Genomic DNA, 6,321 nt, shown 5'->3' with positions numbered 1-6,321 from the left:
GAGGATTGGATTAAGCTGATTCTGGTTTCCAACTTCACCCCAGGTGTGTCTGTTAAAACAGACGGATACAACTTCTGTCTAGCTAAGTTTCCATCCACTTGTCAATTGAATTACATTATCTGAAGTTCGGTCAAAAAAAACAACTCATGCGAATAAAGCTGGTGAAACTGTTGATTAATATCAACGTGCAACCCAGCTAACAGGTGAAGAACACACCAGAACCACTAGCTAACAGTGAAGACCACACCAACCACTAGCTAACAGTGAAGAACACACCAGACACCACTATCTAACAGGTGAAGAACACACCAGAACCCACTAGCTAACAGTGAAGAACAACCGAACCACAAGCTAACAGGTGAAGAACACACCAGAACCACAAGCTAACAGGTGAAGACCACACCAGAACCACTAGCTACAGGTGAAGAACACACCAGAACCACTAGCTAACAGGTGAAGAACACACCAGAACCACAAGCTAACAGGTGAAGACCACACCAGAACCACAAGCTAACAGGTGAAGACCACACCAGAACCACTAGCTAACAGGTGAAGAAACACACCAGAACCACTAGCTAACAGGTGAAGAACACACCAGAACCACTAGCAAACAGGTGAAGACCACACCAGAACCACTAGCTAACAGGTGAAGAACACACCAGAACCACAAGCTAACAGGTGAAGAACACACCAGAACCACTAGCTACCAGGTGAAGAACACACCAGAACCACAAGCTAACAGGTGAAGAACACACCAGAACCACTAGCTAACAGGTGAAGAACACACCAGAACCACTAGCTAACAGGTGAAGAACACACCAGAACCACTAGCTAACTTACTTTAAATGTGAAGAAACTATAGACCAACAACAGGCTTAAGTGAACTGACAACATGAGTTATACGACTTACAGTTCTCAAAGACTCTCACACACAATCTCAGCTGGTTATCCTCTGGACAGCTTTCCCCTTTTCATTTCTCTCACTTTTTTCTCCGTGTAGCGCGCGCACCCGCTCGCGGTGTGTGGCGCGTGTCCGCGCTATTTTCCGACATAACCTCTTGTACAAAACGAAAGTAACGAGCCAATTTTTAAAATGTAAGGAGTAGAAAGTACCGATATTTGTGTTAAAATGTAAGGAGTAGAAGTAAAAAGTTGCCACAAAAATAAATAGTAAAGTAAAGTAAAAATATCAGAAAAATCTACTTGAGTACAGTAACGAAGTACTTGTACTTCGTTACTTCCCATCTCTGCTCTCCGGTGACACACATGTGGACAACCTGCAGGCTGGGGACAGGAGACGGGGGACAAGACGCACGTCCACCAGTTAGATTGGCTGGTCCAAAGACATGTGGACAAGCTGCTGGCTGGTGACAGGGGACAGGACCCCAATCCACCAGTCATAGAGGTCCAGGGACATGTAGACAACCTGCAGGCTGGGGACAGGGGACAGGACCCCCGTCGACCAGTAAGAGAGGTCCAGAGACATGTAGACAACCTGCAGGCTGTCCACAAGAGACTTCAGATACAGTATAAGGGGACCACTAAGGTCTATATAAAGAGACTTCAGATCCAGTATTAGGGACCACTAAGGTCTATATAAAGAGACCTCAGATACAGTATTAGGGACCACTAAGGTCTATATAAAGAGACCTCAGATACAGTATTAGGGGACCACTAAGGTCTATATAAAAGAGACTCCAGATACAGTATTAGGGACCACTAAGGTCTATATAAAGAGACTTCAGATCCAGTATTAGGGGACCACTAAGGTCTATATGTGTCATCAGGACTTTGATGATGTCATCAGGACTTTGATGATGTCATCACTTTCCTCTGCAGATAAAGCGCCTTCAGCTTCACGTCCTGATTAGCTCGTTACTTCAAAAGACGAGTCGCTGTCGGCTCAGTGCGTCTGAGCGCCCCCCCCCCCCCCCCGTGTTCTCTGACACTGACAGACCCCCCCCCACCCCCGTGTTCTCTGACACCTGACAGACCCCCCCCCGGCGGCGTGGATATACGAGACAGATCCCGCCACTTAACGACGCCGCCTGAAGGAAATATGGCTCTTTTATGACGGAGGGTTTAAGTGATGGGGTAGCGTCATCAGCCGGGAGGTCTCCGGCAGGGGCCGGGAGGGGGGCAGCCTGGGAGGGCGGCCTGGGGGGCAGCCTGGGGGGGCAGCCTGGGGGGGGGCAGGGAACTAAGTACATGCACTGTAACGAATTTGACTGTAGATTTTACAGTAAACACCTGGCAAAAAAGTTGCCAGCAAAATCTTGTAAAATTACTGTTAGTTACTGTTAATAACTGTAAAAAATAATTACAGTATAAGACAGTATTTCTTTGACAGGTTTTTGTTGTATATAAATTACAGCAATGTTTTGTTTTTTTAAAGGAAAACAATATTTTATTGTAATTTAGTTTACAACATTATCTTGTATTCTAGTCAAATTACAGCTATTAGCTGTAAATACTTCACAATACAATTGTTGTTGTAAATTGTTTTTTACAACAACATATTGTATTGTGAAATATTTACAGCTTTTTGCTGGCAACTCAAGTATCCAGCAAAAAGATGTAAATATTTCACAATACAATACGTTGTTGTAAAAAAAATATACAGTTAATTTAGTTTTTTACATTCGCAGCTTTGCTGATGCCTGTTGTAAAGTGTTTTAAATAAGACCAAGCTTGCTTTTAATTCAAAAACCATTGCATTAGATTCTCTTTAACTGTAAAATAAAACCAGAGTCAGAGATGCAACATCATGACATTTTATTATTAAAATTCAACACAGTGTAACAATACTGTATGTTTTCAGAAGGTAACTTCTATTTTTCTTAAGAGCTCATCATGACGATGATAGAACCAACCCGATAATCGTCCGGACAGTCCGGCGAGGTTGGTGACTCAAGTCTGTTCGGTGTGCTCCGTGTTTAATTAGTGAACTGAATCTTGGAGAGCATTTCGAGGAACCATCTGTGTTACTTTTTGTCATTTGTTGACGTCTCCCTCTCCCCCTACCTCCCGTTGAGTAGAGAGAAGACGCAAGGGTTCATGCAGTTCCTCTCTTTCTCCTGTATGTTCTCATGTTTTTGGCTCAACACTTTTGTTGTCTTGGTTCCACTTGAAGGGTTCAGTACGATGAAGCATCTGAAATCACAAAATCACATGCAAATAAACTTCATGAAAAAGTGCCTTAACTGCTCTACAAGATGCAAAATACATCCGGCTGTGCAAATCTGTATGTGGGTGTGTATATGTGTACATGCATGCGGGTGTGTATGCATAAAGATCCTTTTTTGTATGTTTGCTTTGAGCCAGAGTGGGGAAGGTCGGGGTAGGGTGGGCATAGAAAAGTATGCGTAACTGTAAAATGAACTTTCATCTAGGATTTCTTGTGAATGCAACAGATAAAAAAGAACAAGTTTATAGTTTATTCGCCTAAATTCCCCAGTTTACCTCAATGCAGAACTACTTTTCAAAATGTATAATCAAATAGATCTTTATTGTCAATGTTTGAAAAACAACAAAACAGTTTAACAGCTCTCAGAATGAATGTCATTAGTATAAAATGAATTGGTTCTGCAATGATTTAAAGCATTTAGGTAAATAACTGCTAACTTACCCTTTTTATAAACTCAAAAATCATTTAATTAAGGGATTTACTGTAAGTACACTTAAAGCAAAACAAAATCTCTGTTACTCATAATAACTAACTCTACAAAATAATGATCAACTGCATTCTACTACTAATTCTACAAGCACATAGTTACCTTTGAATGAATTTTAGTGTACAAGATGCTTGCTCCGGGTACACCAGATTAAAGATGTAGTAGCTCGAAAACAAAGCTGCCATCCCAGCCACGAAGTTGGGATGTGGAGGCACAACCACCTGACCCTCGAGCCACAACCACCTGACCCCCGAGCCACAACCACCTGACCCCCGATGCTCAGCATCCAAACGGTTGCTGTGAGCAATTCACCTAAACATAAAAAAACAAAGAAACACACACAGCTTTAATTAACTAACCACTTATGTGCCATTAATTATATAAACAACCCTGAAGACTAGTGCTTCACTACCAACACCCAAACTGTCACATTTAGAAATGCCACAGAACATTACACATTCAGGCATATTCGCATTAATGTTTTTACCTGAAAAGATTCTTCAGCCATGTATGTTGATCACTGTGCAGCGATGGCGCTCTGTTCAGGATGTTTCTCCTCCCTGTGGCTAGGCTAAACGATACAAAAGTTGAAAAACACGCGTTATGTTGGAATATAACATTATAACATCTGTAATAAACAGTGTGTTAGGCGCCTATTGAGAGTGTATAAGCCCTTATACACCCACATGGCCATCATATATTTCCATGGCCGTTTTTCTTCTAAATAATAAATTGTTACAGCTATGTTTGGGTTGATATAATTTCTTACACAGATTTGATGTTAAATTTAGCCATTATTGACCACTCAAGAATTGATAAAAAAGATTGTCAAGTTACCACCAAAATACCACATTGAGCCACCAAGACTTGAGATACACTGTAGAAAAGGAATTATTTCATTGTTGCCAAAAACGTTTGACAAGATTTAAGAATTCATCACACATTTAAGAGTCCACAACAGTCTCAGTTTTCTAGTTAGACTAAATTCATGCACCCCAAGGCTGTTGGGGACCCCACTCTGCTGAAATATTTAAATACACCCTTTTATTACAGGTGAAAATAACGTGTGCACTGCATGAAATAAACTGCATCTGGATTATCCAAAAGTGGCCATGTCTGTTAAGGGAAGACTCGTGGGTGCCTCACATCCCGTTTCATTCGAATTTCTTTAGTTAAGAGGTCAAGGGTCCCCTTAGAAAATAGCCGAGCCTTTTTCACACAGCTATCATTAACAATAATGACGAATGTTTTAAACGGGGCCATCCTAATGTCGGACTCTAACTTAGTTCATAGAAGAGATGTTAAAGTTAAATATCAACCGAAATTAAAAGGTCTATTTCAGGGTCGTGCAAAGTCAAACGTTATTATAATTATACATTACCTGTTAAATCGAACAATATATTAATGATGGGCTTTCGCTTCAATAAGGCAATTTTTTCTAACTACGGGACTTTGTATCAACGTTAATGGGCCGTCTGCAGCCTGATCTGAGGCGATGTGGCTAATGCATACGGTTAAGCTAGCTAGTTTTTTTTCCACTAACGTTGACTTCAGTTTGCTAGTGTAAGCTATAAGGGTGAAGAAATGTACAGTCAGACAGTCAAATATAGCTAAATAAAACACTGTGACGTTAGGCTAACGTTACTTACCAACGACCCGACTCCGGGGCGCCTGACCGTCCGGTAGCGTTAGCTACTTCTGCTACATGCCTGCGTGACGTTAACATTGACGTTACAACACAGACTACTACGCTTAGTTAGTTAAAATAAATATAAAAAGGGTTAACCGTTAACGCTAACATTACACCCACTATACTTTCCTTAACCTTAGCATTAAACTGCTTCGCCTGGGATTGCTTGTTCAAAATTCCTTCTGAAAAGTCTCCAGTTAATGTTAGCTAGCTATAAGAACATTATTGTAGGGCCTGCACTAGACTGAAACACGGTCAACTTAGGTTATTTCAACAAGCATTAACAAGTTAAACCACAATGTAATTATGTAGGCTATTCATAATAGTATACTTACGTATTGTGGCTGAGTGGAGTGGCAATGTGGCTCCTCAGCAATCCGCCATCAAATGGTCTTGTGTAAAGCAACTGCCTCGTGCAACGCATTCAACAGTAAATAACTGTACCTGTACTGCATCATTTACAGTCAAGCGCAAATATGCCTGTAGTTTATTATGGAAAAAAGCTCAACTACTGTAATAGTGTTTTCACCCATAATGCATTGCAATATACAGCTAAACATTGTAAAATGACAAAACAAGAAGTTACTGTAAAATGTAGCTGTAGAAATTACAGAAATTTGTTACAGTGTGTACTACAGTACTGTACCTCAGTCCATATGTTTAGGTACTTGTACTTTGAGTCTTTTCATGTTACTTCTTTCTTACGTTACATTTCAGAGAAATATTCTACTTTACTTACTTTAGTTACTGGTTACTTAAGTTACTAGTTCCTTTAGTTACTAGTTCCTTTAGTTCCTTTAGTTACTAGTTCCTTTAGTTACTAGTTCTTTTAGTTCCTGTAGTTACTAGTTCCTTTAGTTACTAGTTCCTTTAGTTACTAGTTCCTTTAGTTCCTTTAGTTACTAGTTCCTTTAGTTACTAGTTCCTTTAGTTCCTTTAGTTACTAGTTCCTTTAGT

The 6,321-nt window shown here is 40.4% G+C and overlaps 1 long non-coding RNA gene across 1 annotated transcript; it reads right to left on the bottom strand.

The window, feature by feature from the left end:
* Nucleotides 1-3,066: 3,066 nt before the first annotated feature.
* LOC116679411 (uncharacterized) lies at nt 3,067-5,863 on the bottom strand. Its single transcript, XR_004329497.1, has 6 exons — nt 5,700-5,863; nt 5,324-5,383; nt 4,162-4,245; nt 3,940-3,986; nt 3,777-3,895; nt 3,067-3,153 (listed from the first exon to the last, which is right to left on the bottom strand). It is a non-coding gene; the product is annotated as an uncharacterized LOC116679411 (long non-coding RNA).
* Nucleotides 5,864-6,321: the final 458 nt, after the last annotated feature.

Source organism: Etheostoma spectabile, unplaced genomic scaffold, assembly GCF_008692095.1.
Source record: "Etheostoma spectabile isolate EspeVRDwgs_2016 unplaced genomic scaffold, UIUC_Espe_1.0 scaffold00012194, whole genome shotgun sequence".
Classification (NCBI taxonomy): Eukaryota; Metazoa; Chordata; class Actinopteri; order Perciformes; family Percidae; genus Etheostoma; species Etheostoma spectabile.
This window is presented reverse-complemented; position numbering and strand designations above follow the sequence as displayed.